This window comes from Macrobrachium rosenbergii, chromosome 4 (assembly GCF_040412425.1).
Source record: "Macrobrachium rosenbergii isolate ZJJX-2024 chromosome 4, ASM4041242v1, whole genome shotgun sequence".
In the NCBI taxonomy this organism is placed as follows: domain Eukaryota; kingdom Metazoa; phylum Arthropoda; class Malacostraca; order Decapoda; family Palaemonidae; genus Macrobrachium; species Macrobrachium rosenbergii.
The window spans coordinates 37,649,099-37,669,098 of NC_089744.1; the positions used below are offsets into that span (position 1 = coordinate 37,649,099).

General features: G+C 36.9%; 1 protein-coding gene across 1 annotated transcript in view; it reads right to left on the bottom strand.

The window, feature by feature from the left end:
* dikar overlaps positions 1 to 20,000 on the bottom strand; it is a 171,337-nt gene that overhangs the window by 128,656 nt on the left and 22,681 nt on the right. The window lies entirely within an intron of this gene.

Here is a 20,000-nt window from a genome sequence, read left to right on the forward strand (position 1 = left end):
CTTTTGATAAGCGAACTGACTATACATATATTATAGTAACCTTTAAAAACTCGTTCGCATTAGTTATCACAATTAACTAATAATTTGACCAAATTTTGCGTTCAACGAGTGTGCGCATGCTCAGATAAATAGCGGGGAGTTTGAACTATCACTGTTTCGAACATCATGAACCTGTTACTGTGATTCTAAATTCATTTTGAACGCTTTAGAGAAAAGAGCAACCGTCAGTCTGCATCTAAATACAAAAGGTTAGGCAACCGAACGCAGGAGCTGCAGAACAGTGAGACTTCTTTCTGTTAACAGCACGTGCTGCCGTCCTATCCAACGGGATGAGAGTCTACGCGGCTAGATTCTTTGCAACAGAGAAGAAAACCATAGGCAGTACCACTAGCACAGTAAGAAAGTAGGCTGCCGAAAGATACCGAAAGTTTTTCGATGCTTCTGAGGAACATTCCTTGGTTTCTGTCATTGTAAATGTCATTATGATTATTTATCATTTAAAATTAGAATACATCTTAAGAAGAAAGACAAAGCCAAGAACTTACCATATGTGTGTGTTGTGTATGTGCGTGTGTATACAGTATATATATTTATATAATGTGCGTTAGCGTATTTATAGAGATCCGATTGTGTACACTTAATAATAAACGAAACTTAATATATATTAATCATGTTCAAAACAATAAAAGAAAACTGAATGACAGATGGAAATAAATAAATATCGGAACTAAAATTTCAGAGTATTTTTCAAACACTGTGTGTGTATGTATATATATATATATATATATATATATATATATATATATATATATATATATATATATATATATATATATATATATATATATATATACAGTATATATATAGTCATATATATATATATATGTATATATATACATATATAGTCACATATATATAATTATGTGCATATATATATGTATACAGTATACATAAATATATCTACATATATGTATATTTGTATATATACATACGTATATTTATATTATATATATAAACATTTATGTGTATATATACTATATAAACATATACATTATATAAAAATTGAAATGACAAGCTCATTTTTTCAAAGGTAGGACGTTGCCTCAGGCTATATACAAAACAGCAGAAGAGATTTGACCGTTTAGTGAAGGAACAAGTTATCTAATGGTTAAAAATTCCAGAACAGAGAGAGAGGGTAGTTGCCCAATCAACAACACTAAAATCCTCATATGAGAACGAGGTCTTACACTTCTTGCAGTGATCTCGTATATTAGAGAATTCTTTTGTTTTTAACAGACATCCTGTACGGTGACTGACTCCAAGATGAGAATCGACTCTCACTTCGAACAAGTCTTTCTCTCCTCCTCCTCCTCCTCCTCCTACTTGACTTCCGTTCGTCTACCTGTTTTCTCTTCTTATTTATCCTCCTTTTATTTCTTATTTTCTTCCTCTTAATCATCCTTCCCTCATTTTTTCATCTGCCTCTCCCATTTCTTTTTTTTTCTTCTAAACCATTTCTTGTTCATTTCCGACCTCCTCATTTTGTCAGCCATTTTTTTCTTTTTCTTGCTTTTATTGTTGTGTATCTTCTTTTCCTCTCTCTTGTACTCCTATCTCTTCATTCGTCTTCTTCTACCATTCTTCCCCTGCTTCTGTTCTTTCTCCTCACAGATTTAGCTCTGAAGGTTAAGAAAACTTGTCTAGAAAACTTTGAACATAGGAATAAAGAACTATTTTTTTTTTATTTTTACTTTTGTCAAAATACACTTCCTACTCTACCTGTCTCTTTTTAATCATCACTCTTTTCCTCCTCTTTTTATAACCTATTTTTCTGCTCTTCTTCCTCCTTTTCTACTTTCTTACTCACCCTTCCTTCCGTTTCTTCATCTATTTCACCTCACATTTCTTCCCCTACTTTTCCCCTTCTTACTTTTTCCATCCTTTCATTTTCCTTTTGTCCTCTTTCCTTCATTTTCCTCCTTCTTTCTTGTCTACTCCTCTTTCTCATTTCTATTCCTTTCTCCCTCTGAGTCGTTCTTCTTCAGTTTTTTTCTTTTAATTCTTTTCATTATGAGATATCTGCTCCTTTTGCTTCTTTCCCTCTTTCTTCCTCTTTTCATAGTGTCTTCCTTTTCTTTCTCATCTCCAATTTCTCTTCTTTCTTTTTTTTTTTTGTTCTGCTGATCTTTTTCCTCAACTTTTATTTCGCCTTTTCTTCCTCCGTCTATCCCCCTTTCTTCCTCTCCTGACCACCCCCTCCCAACTTTCTTTTTTCGGCTCCCTTTCTCCTCCATTTATTTGTTCCATGGCCATTATCTCCTTTCCCCCATCTTTCCTTCCTTATCATCCTCCTTTCTTTCGTCCCCTTAGTTCCTTTTATTTCTCCTCAGTTCCTTCTTCCTCTTCTTGCACCATCTTTAACTCCTCATTATACTTTCGCTTTCCTTTCTTTGCTGCTCTTTATACACCTCTTATCATTCCTGTTGCTTCTCTTTTTTTTTCTTGTCCCATCGTAATCTACCTCAGTTTCTTTCTTCCTCTTTCTTCTCATATTGTATTACATTCCTCTTTCCTTCTCATCCATCTTCCCTTCCTCCTCTTCCGCTTTTCTCTCCTTTCCCTCTTTCTCTTTGGGTTTTACCGTATCCTAATCATCCGATATATCCTTCTCTCTTTCAGCCTCCTCCTCCTCCTCCTTCTTCCTTTCCCTTCTCACATCATCCTCGTCTTTCATTCCCACAATTTTTTTTTCTTTCCTTCCCATTTCCTAGCCAGCTTCCCCTTCTTCCTTAGTCTTCTTTCTTTTTTTCCTCCTTACCTGTCACGTTCCTTCGTCTCTTCCTCCTCCTCTTCTATTCCATCATCCTCCCTATTTTTCCCCTTCCAGTCTTCCACCTATTCTTTCTTTTGCCCTCTTTTCATTCCTTTCCATCATAATTTTTATCTTTTCATTCCACTTCACCTTGTTTCTCCTCTTCTTTCTTTTTATCCTTGCTTCTTTTTCTTCTTTCTATTTATCTCATTTTTCTCATCCTCCAATCCTCCTTTATCCATGTTCTTTTATTTATTCTTCTCTCTGCTTCTTTTCTTTTTCCTCATCCTACTTTCTCTTTTCCCTGTTACTCCACTTCTTATTCTTCCCTTCTTCCTCCCTTTTGGTCTTCTCCTCTTTATTGTCCTATTTTTTTTCCTCCGTTTTATGCCTCCTCCTCCTCCTCCTTTCTTACCCTAATATCCTTCTCTCTCTTCTTCTTTCTTCTTCTTCTTTATCCATCTCTTCTCTCCCTTTTTCCTTAACCCTTTCTTCCTCATCCGTCTCTTCTTACTCTTCATTCGCCTTTCCTTCTTCCTCTTTCCTTTCTTCTCCATCTAACTTCTATTCCATTCTTATTCCCTGATCTTTCCATTTCTGTCCTTCTTATCCTCCCCACTATTTTCTTCCTCCTCATCCTTTACGAATGATAAGGGTGTAAAGTTACTTAGTATGCCAGGAGAGGTGTCCTGTATGTTAAGATTCTGCCTGAGAAAGTAAGACTGGTGACTGAAGGGCTGATAGGGAAAGAACAGTGGTTTCCGGCAAAGAAGAGGGTGTGCTGATCAAGAGTTGGTCATGAAAAACTTAGGTGGGAAGTTTGAAAAGGAAAAACTGTATGTGACACACATGAACCTAGAAAAAACCTATATCAGAATCAAAGGAGAAGAAATGTAGAGGGAGCTAAGGATGCCTTGTATATAGGTCACTGATAGCATCTATATTTGTTAAGAGAGTATGTAAGTTTCTGTTAGAATATGGGGACAGGAGAGTGAGTGGTTTGGTGTAAAAGTAGGTCTGAGACTAAGGTGTCTTATGCCCCTTTACTTCTTCACCATCTTTTTGAATGGGATGTTGCAAAAAGTCAGAGAAAGATATTATACACTGAAAAATTATAGGATAAGAAATAAGTTATGAATGGAGTGTGGAATGGTTGAAGTTTGCACGTGATACAGCGCTGACTGGAATAGCGAAGGTAGAGAAAAACAGGAAAATGAAGAGTCTGAAAGAGCTCATTGTGAAAAAGAATAAGGTTATGATGGTAAATGAGTGAAGACTGGACAATGAATGTTTGTATGACTAGTGGAAGAATCGCAGTGGTTGATTCATATAAGAATTTAGAAGTAAATATAATGAATGACAGTAGCATGAGAGAAGAGGCAAGTCACAAAAGAGGTACAGAAAGGAATGCGCAAAAGACTTGGCGTGTGTAAGAATGCTGCTGTGGGACTGTATGAAGGGACTGCTGAGCTAATTCTCTTTTCTGGAATTGAAGTAGGGATCTTAAATAAAAATGAGGGGCTGCTGAGATAAATTCTCCTTTATGGAACTGAAATTGGGATGTTAAATGAAAATGAAAGAGACAAGGTTGAAGTTGTTAAGATGAACTGTTTACGCAGTATATACTGTGTGGAAAAACTGTCGTGGTATGCAATATGGAGACACATAGGTGAGGTGGTAAAAATGTTACCATATGTGAAAGGTAGATCCAAGTGTTCTGAGATGGTTTGGTCCCATGAGGAGACTGGAGGATACTAAGTTGGTGAAAATTGTGGGTAATTCAGAAAAGTTAAGAGGGAGGATGAGAAAAGATCTAAATATGAAACAGGTACTAGAAAGTATTAGAAAGAAAGGTCCCAATAACAAAGAAGCAAGTGGGTGTGTAAATGACAGAAGTGAAGGGCACAGTGTGGGTAAGAAGGTTTGAGGTACTAATGATGAGCCATGTGGGTATGAAGCGGCTGTTGTTGAAGTGTTTTTGCTGTGGGTGTTCATCCACTATTCAACACTTAAAAGTTTGAATGTACCACTGAAAATTTATTCTTTTTACTTCTCATGGCGTTCTGCAGTCGTTTAGGAAGTTGTAATATACAGTATATATATATATATATATATATATATATATATATATATATATATATATGTGTGTGTGTGTGTGTGTGTGTGTGTGTGTATGTATGTATGTATGTATGTATGTATGTATGTATACACGCGAACATTTATGCATAAAACTGAGATGTAAAGGTAAAAGAGGTGTGGAGAGCTTTAATCGTTACTAAAATTATGTAATGACATTAAAGACCAATAAAAAAAAAAGAGGAGACGATCAGATGACTAAACGAAATTCAAAATAGAACCATTAGATGCGGGGGAAGGAGCATTTGTTGCACCCTCAAGAGCACCATACACAGTCAAGACGTTAAATGAAGAGGTAGAAATACGGAGGAAGTAAGATATGATAATAATAGCAGAAAGCATATGTAACAGATCCTCAAGCAAAATGTGTTGAATTTCTGAAGAGTGGTCACAAGAAATGCCATAAGGCTCTCCAGTCTAATATAATGAGCAAACGCCTGCAAAGCAATATGAGAGGTTCCTAGAAGATATAGGTTTCCCAAAGACATACTGGTAATCCAAAAGAAGAAACTTTGAAGCAGCAAGTTCCAAGAAAGGCCTTAAAATCTTAAGTGAGGTTAAATATTAAAACAACAGAATAATAGTTTAAAAGATACAACAGGCCTCCAATCTTTAGAACTGGCTGAACAGGAACTGGGAATAGATAAAAAAAACATCAAAGTGCCTCGACTAGTTCGTTAGTAAAATCCTTAAGGTTAAGCCCTGGGATATGGTGTGGACCAAATACCCTGCAGATCTTCAGTTAAGTATCCCACAGACTTGCAAACAGAAATTTTACTGAAAGACACCGGAATAAGAAGGGGGAAAAGTTGTAAGTTCCGTAACAATGGAATTATACAAAATGAAAGCGCAAAAAGTTAACATAACAGCTAGCAGATTACATATCTAGCTGGATGGAAGAAATGGCAAGAGTTAAGTCTGCAGAAGTTAAGGGAAACTTTCTTTTTTCATGTATGGCAATTCATGTCAGCTCTAAAAGTTCCACGAACAACATCATCAACCAGCAATCTTGGAATGACCAATGCAACTATTCCCAGGAGCAGCGTCTGTGGAGCATGCGTGGTCACACCAAAAATGAAATGACCTCAGTCACCAAGACTACAATTTTAATTGACAAGAAATTCTACAGGTTCATTGTTTTATGCACCATAGCATTAATGTCCCATAAAGAAAGTCAATACAATAGGTTCATATATTGTCCTGTTGATGCCATAGGCAGGAAGGAGGCAAAAACCACTAGTGGATCCTTTTCCAAAAGAAAGTAATATATTGCCTATCAAAAGAAGGAATACAGGAATCACAAAATACTGAAATGCATGGTTTCAAAGCTTGGTGGTAGAGTGAAAAACTCATTGTGCTAAGCAAGTCAAGGGCTGCAGCCAACAGGGTAAACAAGGGTCATGACAGCTTAACAACTGTTATAAGGGCGCCTGAGAAAGAGAAGAACTTCTTCTCTCAGCCCAGCATTACATAGACCAAAAATAAGTGTTAGAGTATTGTATCATCAGCAAAAGTATACATAAATAGAGTAGACTTGTAATAAAAAGTGCCAAAGAAAGTGCAGGAAGAGTACTCTGAGGTACACCTCTTAAGGCTAGGAGAGCAGATGCTTCACAATCAAAAACAACAGAAGCATTGTGATTGAATACAAACACTAGAAATGAGTTCTACAATGAAGAGGAGTAAGCCACCAACTATGGTAGATTAAATGCTACTATGTGCTATTCTCCCACATTATGATTCTAACTCACCAGTGCCTAAATAACAACAGGTACCATCTCTTTGCCATGATTTTCTCATCGATAGCCACTGTATTTAATGCCTACTGACCACTGATAACTTCTGTGTTTATCATTTTTCGTTTGCTCCAGTGCACACAGTATACATATTAGCACAAATTGTATCAGTTTTTGAAGATGTATACAGTTCTCTCATTAGGTGAAAAAAATGTCTATATGTCAAATGTGTCTGCAGTAGATTTTTTTTATGAAATTCATGTTTTAATCACCTTTTGTGGAGAAAATGGTGTTACGAAGATTTCTTTGTCGTATAGTACCATTGTGTTTGGTTTCTCCTGAAAGACTCTTAGGGGCAAAGACACCTGCATTTATCAGTGCGAGATTCAGCTATTTTTTTTTTATAACTAACCATGTACCCATATGGGCTTTTGGTTACCTCAATCTCAGGGTGAACTTCTTTTTTTTTTTTAAGGTCTTTCATTCTGCTTCTAAGTGTTTGAGGCCATATTTCAACTCAAACTTGGAGCATCTCTTGTCCTCTTCATTTAACAGTTTCGACGTTTGTCCCTCATCTGCCTAAAATATTCAACTTTCCCTTCTGCAGATGAAAAAGTTGAGATAAAAACTTGAAAGTGGCCAAGGAATGAGGAGGGTTAGAAAGAAATTGAAGAAGGGACGAATTTGAAAAGCTAACAAAAGACCTCATTCATCACTTCGTACAATCCACCTTGACTTCCATTCTGACGCTGCTTTCGCCTTCACTTCATTCAAAGGTCTTGCTCATTTTCCTGCATCCCCTATTTTACGAAAAACCTCTTCATTCCTATTACATTTTGTACAAACGATTATAAAAACAAACTTAATCCATTCTTCCATCATACACACTATGCCTTTTCACTGTTTTTTTTACAATGTTATTCCCAATTTTCCATGGAAAATATAATCCGTCGACATTCACAGCACCGGGAAGAAATCACATCACGTCATCATCACTACTTTAAGAGGACACCTGTCATACTCAAACTCTGCCATAACACTAATTTCTTGCTGTATCTAACATGCAAATAACCTCAAATTTTCACCCCTACTGTCTTTACCTGGCAACCTCTTACCACACAAGTTGGCGGCTACTGTCTCTATTTTTTCTCAGAATTGGAAACTACACATTGACACAGGCCTTGCTGTAACTAAATTAAACAATAGCTTTATCAAGAATAGATTATGGAGTTCCAATACAAGGATTTGTTACATGATGAAGGACTTCCGAATATATACTAGACTTTAAGTTGAAAGTGGTGGGCTACTTGCACCCCTACACAGTAATCTCTAAGCAAGCAAAAAGCATTATAGATTATAAAAACTAAGAAACTGTTTGGGGAATAGGATATTTCAATAAATAATCACACCCTACTTTTAACAGTTAGATCTAATCAGCTTACAGTATCCTTAAATCTACAGTAAATATAGCAGCACTTCATCCAATATTAGGAATTCCTCCTCCTTGTCCAATACAAAATTTCTTTTGCAGTTTACGCTGACCCGCCTAATTCTCCTTCTGGCATAAAATTTTCTGTAGGGGATATTGTCAGGAATTAAAAATATCAGTCATATACTGGTACAAAAAATGTGCAGTTTTCAAAGGATGAAGAAGCGCGACTGAAAACGCTGCAGAATTACTGCTCTGAGTCGCATTAAGCAATAAAAAGAAATTATAATCGTCCCTAGAAATGACGAGATTCGTACAGATGTAGGATTGCACTGAATTCTTGTAGGGTATTCATGAGAATGAAGGAACCAATAAGGCAGACCTTACAAGCAGAAATTTTACTGGAAGGCACCGGAACAAGAAGGGGAAAAGTTGTAAGTTCTGTAACAATGGAATTATAAAAAATGAAAGGCCAAAAAGTTGACATAACAGCTAGCAGATTATATATCTGCCACGACTAGATCAAGTGTGGTTCCTGTAGGTGATTATTAAACATCAACGAAGCCTGTTGTCTTAAAAAAAGAGATGGAAGACTGATCGAATACTGAAACTCGTGGTAACAACTTAAAACACAGTAAACCTAATGTAAGATTATGACGTATTCCATTCTAACAAGAACGACACATTGCAACCATTTTGCCTCGTCTTCAAATTAGCCATATAAATTTTTATTAGTACCCACATCACCCTCGTCCCCATATTTAAAGAATGAAATTCAAAATTAACAGTGAATCTTGTTTCATGTGACGGTTTTAATTACAGCCACCACTTAAGACATAACTTAAAAGAAAATTTTATTCAGATTCAGTAGAATTTTAGATTTATCCAGCATTATTTCTTTAAGGAAAAGCAGTTTAATAAAGAAGATATAATCATTATGTAACGTTCAAAATGTTTCTGAGAATTCAGAACTTCAGCTTAATAATTCATGTGTCTTTTCTGTAATTGTTCTCTGTTATTCTAAACTAGCTACAATGCACACAATACCTTCTCGACAGTCTTGGGGGATCGCTGGGGCCACCCTCCAGACCTCCCTTTCAATTGTGTGGTTGGGATTGGCTGGTGAGTTATTTCAGGCGTCACATTGAGTTGCCTTTGCTGATAGTAATCACATAGCCACGTTCTTAAACCTTGGACTTTACATAAGCCTTTTGAATCATGGCTCCCCCTAATCTTGGGTTCCCTTTCCCCTGTCTGTAAGTATATTTAAGTATAATTTTTTTATCAGCCATTTTTCATGTTGCAGAAAACACGAGCTGTTTAGTGGGTTCCTAGAGCAATAGCTTCCTATTTACTTAGATTTTTCTTCTTTCTGCGCTTTTCTTTTGTTTTCAGATTTCAAATCCATCCAAACTGACCTCTCCTAATTAGTTTGACAGTCCTGGAAGGCTCTGTTTACCTGTCGACTTGTAAATTCCTCCTCCCGGAATTTTGTTAATGATAATGCAAAATGTATGCTATATCAACCATACACACTGTCGTTGTTGAATCTACTGTTCTTTCTTTACGATACATTGAAATCTTGCATTATCTTATGCTCCAAAGTTATTGTTATTCAAGTCTTTCGAGCAAAAATGAGGTTAACCATGACTACAATTTATTTTAACAAAACAAAAAATGTGTAAAGGATTTTATTTAAATGTTCAAGGCATTTTCCGGAAGGACTTAATTTTTCATTCTGAAGATAAAATTAAGTCCAGGTTCCTCATTCCCAGATTATACGTCTACATTTGCTTGCGTTCTAAGCTACACATGCCCACTGAAGAACGGATCATCCTACTGATCGCTACGCATACATATATCTGACATGGAATTTTACAGTAATTTTTTTATATAAATACAGGATAATGTCCTGTATACGTATACTAAGTCTAATGCATCGCATAACCAAGTTCAATGACTATTTTTTTGTATGTTAAGAAACTGAAAATAACTTAATAGGAAAAGGTAGGCAGTCCCGGGTCACACGTGACCATAGGCCTAGCGTTAGATTTGGTTTTTTCAAAGACGAATCAGAATCAGAAGCGCCAGAGAACTCCATATATGAAAGCATAAGTTCGTATACGTGTCGGAACAAACTGCATTATTTGCTATCTCTTCATTCAAAGTGTCAGTTGATATCCGTAATGATTTCAGTCTTAAGAATAGAGGCAGGGTTGGCTCAAGCACTGCACAGGATGGAGGTCTTTCAATTTCCCAAATAATATCCAGCCAATTAGAAAATTTAACCACATTACTGGTAACATACTGGCTCTTATCAAAACAGATGTTTTTGCCATAATTAAGTACAATCAGATTCATTTTCTTGACTTCCTGATTTATGTAACAGGGCCTGTGAGTTTGTTGGTGTTTCCGACCGTCTCAGGTAATCAGTATACTGTATTTCTATGTCAAAAGTGAAAATAAAAAGTGTTTAGACGCCCAAGCATTTGGTTCGCTAGAAAGCAGTTCTCCCATGATAAGCTTATCTGATATTCCTGTAACCACTCATCCCATCTGAAGATGAACTGACATTCTAGTTTATTCTATCATAACCTTGGTTTGATCATTCATAGTTCCTCTTTGGGCGAGTCGGTAGAGTTGTGGGCTAGCACTCGCTAGGCCAGAGTTCCTTCTATCCTCAGTTATTGTGTAACGACAAATCTTTCATCTTAAATAAAATGCATCTCCTATCCTTCCCTTTAGCTGAAGCACTTCAAAGATCCTTCGCGAATAAATAGTCCTCATGGGATGTTCCCCCTTCTGACACTGGAAATACTGAGCAACTGTTTACTACAGGCCAGCAGATAAGGAAAACTGGTAGCTCTACAGTAATGTTTAAAGCCAAGTAATATATGGCTGGAATCCATATAAATTTTAATAAAAGTTATATTTAGAAAAGCAAGCTGAATGTTATGGCTCTGAGTGAAACAGTGGTGAGCGGGTAGGGTGTGCATGATGTTTTCGATGGACTACACAATACAGAATAAGGATTAAATTAGTTATTATATAGTACTAATAGTTAGTTCCAATGGATATTCTGTATGAAGACACAGGTATTACTGAATTTATAACAGGCACCATCAAACATAAACGCTGAAGCTTTAAGAAGAATAAGTCTTGAATTAAAAGTGAAGTGAGAAAGATGGAGTGCGCAAAGGACCAGAGAACAAAGGTATGATATATATATCAGCAGAATGTGGGTTGGTCATGTAAGCAGTGGAAAAAATGACATGAAATGGTGTACATACTAAATGATTCGGGAGTAACACAAAAGATGCCTTAAAAATTCGTGTTGCTGGAGTATCAACAATATTTGATTGAAAGGGTCTTAATGATGTGGATTCTATGTAAGAAAGACCAATGTGGTGTAAAGTAAATGAAGAGCCTTAAAAACAGAACGTTCTGTGCATTAAGATCTCATCCACGAACCACTGATTTCAGCATTACTTTTTTCTAATGACACATTATTGGAGGGGAAATAAATCCTAAACAAAAACAAATTTACATGGTAATACATTTCAACTCATTTTCCCAGCACCCATAATAGCGAGGCGTTTTCCAAATATAATCAAACCAGGAAACAATGTCTAAAATCATTTACGCTCCCTTGAGACGCCCTTTTTTTCATATCATTCACACAGGAAATCAATTACGGGTGAAACAGCAAATCTTTTTAACAAATAAATTTCTAAATTCCTACCCCTAACAGAGCCTGTTTAAGTTTTGAGTAAAAAATCTTAAGATCTGATATACCGAACAGACTTCCATGATTAAAGGCACTCTACAAATTATTCAGTAATCACCCATTAACATTATCATGTTGGATGGTGTATAGACCTTTTACTGATATCTTCATTAAAACCGCCTTGAATGGCATTCAGAATGTGATGCAACAAAAGGTCCAAAGGCCATTTGCTTTCCTATAGCAGCACGAAATGTAAAACAACTTCCGTTGGTGTTTGTTGTGATATACCTCTACCAGTGCTGATTTCTGTAAAGGAAAAATCAAAGCAGAAAACAACCTTGAGGTTTCATTAAGGTCATTAGTACTATTATTATTACTTGCTTTAATCTACTGATCCTCTTTATAACAGGATTCACTTGCGTTTTAACACTATCTGACTTTTTGGCCTTGAAATGAAAGGGTTTATTTCACAACCGTTTCTTACAGAAGTCAACCGGCCAATTACTCGAGTCCGTCAATCAGTCAATCATTAATCAGTCAGGCAAAAATGTAGGTCATTTGAAAGCCTCTAAGAAAAGAAGAAAAATGGCAAAGACTAGACCACTCTCAAGTATATTTTATGGAAATAAAAAACTTTTCTGATAACTGGTAAATTGAACTGTAAAATGTTTTTTGAGAAACTAGAGTAAAATATTACGATGTCTGTCAAGCCTACCACTGCACATGAGTACTGACACTTGCATATGCAAGCACTAAATCCTAAGCCATTAAACAACCTCTTGAATATTTTCATGGCTTCATGTTAACATATGTGTAAAAATTGGTCATTCGACGTTTCATTTAGAGTACTAAAAAGTAAACTACTGATCACTCATTCCTGATCTGTAAAGAAAACCTAGGACTAGGTTATAACCGCAGTGTCATTTTCCTAGTAAATAATGATGAATGCACATAGCGAGAAAATGAATCGCACTCACAGTTTGGAAAATGCTTTATACCTCACAGTTTGGAAAATGCTTTATACCTTACAGTTTGAAAAATGCTTTATACCTCACAGTTTGGAAAATGCTTTATACCTTATAGTTTGGAAAATGCATTGTACCTCACAATTTGGAAAATGAACTAAACCTCACAGTTTAGAAAATGCACTGAACCTCACAGTTTGGAAAATGCGTTGTGCCTCACAGTTTGAAAATTGCACTGTACCTCACAGTTTGGAAAATGCACGATGCTGTACCTCACTGTTTGGAAAATGCATTGTACCTCACAATTTGGAAAACGTATTGTGCCTCAGTTTGGAAAAATGCACTGTGCCTCACAGTTTGGAAAATGCATTGTGCTTTACCTCTCAGTTTGGAAAATGCATTGTACCTCACAATTTGGAAAAGCATTTACCTGACAGTTTGGAAAATGCACTGTGCCTCGCAATTTCAAAGGAAATAACGTTGATTCCAACTTGGCGTGGAAAAACATTGCGTTGCAAATGTCAAAGAGCTACAGCTCGCAGCACACCTTGCGAGAGGTGGAAGGTTGGGGGGAAATCTGCTATGCGTGGGAAAGTACCACAACAAAATATGTCATTTTCACGTCCTGGTAGGACTTAAACTCATCAGAAATATTGCTTGAGACCTTCATAGACTCACCACCTACGAAAGGCAAGTGTACACAAATAATTGAAGGGCCACTGTGTGGTAGATTTAGTAGAAAACTGCTTTGAAAACTGAATTCATAGACTAAAGGTGACCCGACAGAGCGCAGGCTGTGCCTTGGTGGTCGTGTCGATGGTTTCATTCCCGTGCCTTTTAACTCTTCATCAACTCTAATTAAATATCTGGTGCGTGACCGAGCTTAATGAAAAAAATGTCCGGAAAATGCGTTCGCAGTTTTTGCATAATCTTACTGAAAAGGAGAAAAAAAACTAGCTATACATGCTAATGGAGTCAGTATTGTGTTATAACTTCCTCAAGAAGTTATTAGGGACGAATATAGGTATAAAATCAATGCAAAGTATTCGTACGCTTAAATTACACAGACTGCATTACATATTACATCCAAAGTAACGGGTAACAGTCGGTGCAAAGACAGAAAATGTCCAGTTGACCTTTATTATTATTATTATTATTATTATTATTATTATTATTATTATTATTATTATTATTATTAAAATGTTTAGGCATTCACACAGAATAAGCCAAAAAGACTTCTGACTCAGGGAGATCACAAAATGTTCAAAATTAGATACAAATGAAGACAACAAATAAATAAATTAACAGCATTGATATATGCACAGGTTAAATAAACTACGTCACGGGTTCATTGCTTCCAGAGGCAGCAATCTTGAATTTAAGAGCATTACCACCCTCAACTCAGCAAGCAGAAGCTTCCGATGTTTCAGAGCATTACGACTAGTCTTTTATGTTCCTTTTTACCACTCTCAACTCAGCAAGCAGAAGCTTCCGATGTTTCAGAGTATTACGACTGAAGTATTTTGTGGTGCTTGCCCTGCAAAGCACCATAAAAGACTTTAGTCGTAATACTCTGAAGCATCGGAAGCTTCTGCTTGCTGAGTTGATGGTGGTAATGCTCTTAAATTCAAGAGTGCTGCCTCTGGAAGCAATGAACCTGTGGCGTAGTTTATTTAACCTGTGCATATATCAGTGCTGTTAATTTATTTATTTGTTGTCTTCATTTGTATCTAATTTTGAACATTTTGTGATCTCCCCTGAATCAGAAGTCTTTTTGGCTTATTCTGTGTCAATGCCTAATAATAATAATAATAATAATAATAATAATAATAATAATAATAATAATAATAATAATAATAATAATAATAATAAAACATCCCACACCTCTGGAAAACAATGGGTCAGTTGATAAGGAGGGTGGCTACAATGACCTTGCAGGAAATTATCTGTTGGTAAGACAGACAACCGTAGAAGTTTTCTGTCAAGTACTTTCACCAACAATTCAGCAATCACGGTATTAGTGTGGCAGTGACTGTTGTATTCTTTTTCTCTGAGGCCACCCGCCCCCCCACCCCGTGTTATGGGAAAACGCTTAATGCTGCAAAAAATAAGGGGGCAGCTGTCTTACAATGTAAGACCTGTGATGTTATTGACAGCTACCAAGAAAATAATTTTTCGATCAGTGGTAGTATGAAAGATCCAGAGTTTGTCAGCACTACTTTCGTCTTTTCTGCAAATATAGGAAACCTAACGAACAACGCCTTATCTTTTCAGTAGTATTAGCTACATATATTGTCATGTCCTGCGAGCAAAAAAATTATACCTGTAGCTAGTTACCGCATATGAGGCTAGCTAATCAATGAAACCTTTACCGTACAAGCGTCAAGTTTTTCACTAACGGATTAATTCCCGAATTATCATAAGACTGGCGGCTTCTTCATGTAAAGAAGCTAACAATTGCAAAACTTTCAGTTACTTTCCTACTTTCCAGATAGGTCTAAACTTAAGGGAAACATCAATGATACCAATCATGTGGTACCTGTCAATTCTGTTCAGGGGGCCAGGTGCTTACCTTCCAGCGCCCAGGTCACATTAGGTATTACGTTGCTTATTAAGAATAGCAGGTCCGAAATATATTTGTGCAAGACTAGATTCATATCCACACACTTGCTAATGGTAGTCCATCAACAATAAAATCTCATAACGATGCTAAACTGTTTCTTGCATGAATTCTGGCGTCAGAAATTAACTTTATTTTAGGCATACTACCTATAAAGGGGACTGATATGAACCTGTCAGCAGCCTTTCAAGCAATGGCTGGGTGGAGATCAGCCTATAATAATTGTCCTTTGTAGTCATGAATACTCTGTGTCACAAACACAGCATGGCTTCATTTTTGTAGAAATGAAGGCAATCCACAATCAAACAGCCTTTCGAAATTTCTGGTCTTCTAAGAAAAATATTCCCTCAAAAGGAAAAATGCAGACATAATGTACTGAGTGTAAGGGCAGTCCCTATCCAGGAGCTTTCATAAAATTCTGATCCTCAGTACCACAACACACATTTACCTGAATGGTACAGACATAGTTAATGACTCAAGAATTAAAATCCAATTCAGCCAGAAATGGCACAAGATGATTTGTATTCCAGTGAGAAATGTCCACCTACGAATTCTTTAGCCAAAAGAATACAGGGGACTATCTCAGTTTTGTCGTTTTGTTTGGATTATGGTTGTCCATTACCAGCTCCTAATTGAGGGGTAGGAACATAGATAATTAAAAGCCAAAATCTTTCAACATGACTTGTCTAAGATGAGGCTGAAAATTTCTTGCATTTGGTCCTTTAATGTAAGTTCCATCGACTCATCAACATTACTTTCTGCATTCACAGGTCCCATCAAGCAAACCACTTCTCACTCAACATTTTGCTCAAAATCTGAGCAGCCATATTTCCCTTTCCCTCTTAAGTTGTACTGTAGTGTTTATTTCGCTCTTTCGCCTTAAAAGAAAAACTTTGCAATTGCATCATTATTCCACCATTTCATCGTCCCACCATCTACCTTATACCTTCTCCCTGCCCACTACAAGGTCTCTTCTACACGCAAGCAGCAATTGCTGACACCACTTCTGTGTCTTTTAATCATGGCCCATTCTTCATCTAAAGCCTCCTTACATGCTTTTATCACTCCCGCCTTATCAAACCCACTTGTCTTAATAACGTTCAAGGCCGAACGATTAACCCTTCCTTCTACACACAAACTACCCAGCATTCTCAGTTCAGCTTCAACCATGTCACGATCATAATATGGATTACAGTGCACTCCAGCATTTCCTTTCTTACTGCTAATACAACTACTTATTTTTCCATATACTTTGTATGAACACACAAACGAACAAACCTTGTAACAATTTCCTCTGTCCAAAGAATTTATACATAAGGTTTTCTCTGTTGGAATTATGTACTTCCCATAATCAGGTTCTATTCAGAACTCATTTTAACGCTAATTTATCATTCTTCTTCATTACAGGCGCTCATGACCTATCATCACGCATCTCTCTCCCTCTCTCTCTCTCTCTCTCTCTCTCTCACACACACACACACACATATATATACACACACACACACACACACACACACACACACATATATATATATATATATATATATATATATATATATATATATATATATATATATATATATATATATATATATATATATATATATATCGTGTATAAGTGAGAGACTCAGACAGACGGAAAGATTGACTGAGTAAAATTAACTGTTAGAAAGTACGGGAAACGGGGAAAAATACGAGAGGAGGAGCATTGATATCTGACGAAAATACCAGTGTAATCTTGCATTTAAGAGGTTAATGTCTAATTGCGTGGTTGACCATAAGAATCACTGAGTAAATTACACCCTTTAGCTGGAAACATACAGAAAGGTGTTGATTCAAAAAGAGAATAGGTAGCAAAACACTTTATATGGTGAGAGAAGTGTGGCTTCAGATAAGAAAGAGGGAGTGTACTGTAGGCTAGACCAACCGTTTGCGACAAAACGTTCGTGCTATGCTAGAGTCAGGGAAAAAGCCTGTGTTCAGTATGCACGGACCTGTAGAGGGTTTTTGATAGAGCTGATAACGATGAAGCCTAGAGAGTGTTAGTAAGTAAGGCACGACTGACAGCTTGTCAAGACCAATCAGTTTTTACGATGAAGCTGCAGGTTGTGAGAGTATTTAAATGTAAGGCACGTGAGCATAGGTCTGCGTCTGTAAAAAATAGCGATGGAGCGATGAGAGAACCTTGGTAAACAGCAGGAGATACATGTGTGAGTTTGTGGGAGAGGAGAGACAGTGAACAGGAAGTAGGATTATTAATAATTTATGTGGAAGACAGTTGACTTCTAGCCAAGAGTTGCCATTATTCGTAAGAGGTTTAATTGAGTGATTTTTCACAAGCGTAGGGTTACGACAGTCTTGAAAACCTGCAGGGCTGGGTGATGAACCTCAGCAGAGGTGAAAAAAGAATGGAGACTACTGAATTACACGTATTTGAGAGACTACGTTAAGGACGGTGAATCACATGGCATTCCGTGCAAGTTATGGAATAGATGAGGACTGTCGTAGCATGCAATATTCAGTGTATTAATTATTTACTGCAAACGCTGTTGACGATATACGAAAAATGAATGAACTAATTTGCAGTTAATGTCGCTGGCAAGATAATAATAAAAAAAAAAACGTTACTCACTTGGCACGATTTTCAGTTCTACAAATATATGTTGATTCTGAATGAAGATAGTTGCAAAGCAAAAAGAAACAGTATATAACTCCCATTTAAAATGCAAACTATCATTGTTTCACGATATTAAAAGTCACATGTATTCAATGCACTCTCGGACACAACTGCACAAGCAAGAGCGCGCTAGCAACAAGACCTAACACGATTGCACCTTCCTCCACATGAAAAATATCAAGCTTGTTTCTTAAGGATATACACGTATATATGATGTATTACACATACAAGCGCCTTCACAAGCATACACATGTACAGTATATGTGTATATATAGTATATATATATATATACATATGCACATGCATATATATTGTATGTATATATGTATATATATATATATATATATATATATATATATATATATATATATATATATATATATATATATATATGTATATATATATATATAAATTAGGGTGAATACGTTTACATAAGTTCAAATAAAATTTACGGAGCTGCTTCTGTCTAAATGTCCCATGGTGCAGTTCTAAAGTACTGAATAATACCTACAGTTCTGAAGTGCACAAATTAACGTAACGATACAAATTAACGTAACGATACAAACCCAGCGAAATACAGTGCCAGTCACCTCAGCCTTCAGAGAATTCGACTGGGTTTTCTCCACTACTCTTGACAGACAGACAACCGCGCTTTACCTCGGCGCGGGAAAAGGCGTTCCCCAGGTATGTGGTGGATAGGACTCACCATGTGGTTGCCGCCTGAACCCATGGGAGTTTCTTTCTCTTACAACGCAAACGAAGAGGTCAACCATTTCTGCTGTCCGCTACGGTGATGCGAGGAAGCTCCACAGTATCGTGCTCGCATGAAGTTTGAAAGGTAACATATTTCAACGAGTAAGAGGAATAGACATAAAACTTATTTTTTTTTTTGTATCATGTTTTTTCATGTGTATCAACTAGACGTTCCGACAACTTGCAATGAGTGAATACCCCTTTCCAGAGGACACAAAACAGGAGGCCGAGGCTGTGTGTGTATGTGTGTTTGTGTGCTTGTGTGTTAGTGTTTATGTGTCCATGTGTGTGGGTCCGCCATTGTGTCCTGGAAATTCATTTCATAGGGTGTGCTAACTCGACCTGATGATGTCCCCAAACTTTGTTAAAGACATAATCCTTGAGCAGCCACTCGGATATCTCAGTGTCTGCGTTTGTCATCACCCAAACTTCGAGGGCTTTCATATTTGAAGAGGCTAAGAATGTCCGTTTAGGTTAGTTGCACTTGTTTGGAATTGGAATAATAGATTATTAATGTTCTGTAACAAACTATATACTCAGTTCAAATGAAATTGCCCATTACTCGGTGTTCTTTAACAAGGAGTGCATCAAGGGAAACGAAAACAACAAATGATCACTGCCACATTCATACTGTAACTGCTGCATCGTGGATGAATCTCCTGAGCAGCGAAACTTCCATAACATTAGCCACTTCATACACCTACACCCACACATAAGGCTCATCAGCTGTGTGCTGAACATTCCTGCACATACTATGCCATTTCACACACATATTCGGCACTTATTTTCCCGCTTCCTGGATGCTCAAGAACCGCCTTTTAGTCCACACATCCAACACCCACTAGTCATACCCTCCCCCTTAACACATCTCAATGATTCACCATCTCACTAACATATATCTTCCAGTCTTTCCACATGACCAAAACATCTCAAACTATTCTGTTCCATCCTTTCACTTACACTAACCTTTTTTTTTCTATCACTCCGGCATATTGGAATATAGAATGGAATATAGAATTTAGGCCAAAGGCCAAGCGCGGGGACCTATAAGGTTAGTCAGTGGTGAAAGGGAAATTGAGAGTAGAAAGGTTTGAAAGCTGTAACAGGAAGGAAACCTCGCAGTTGCACCACGAAACAACTACTAG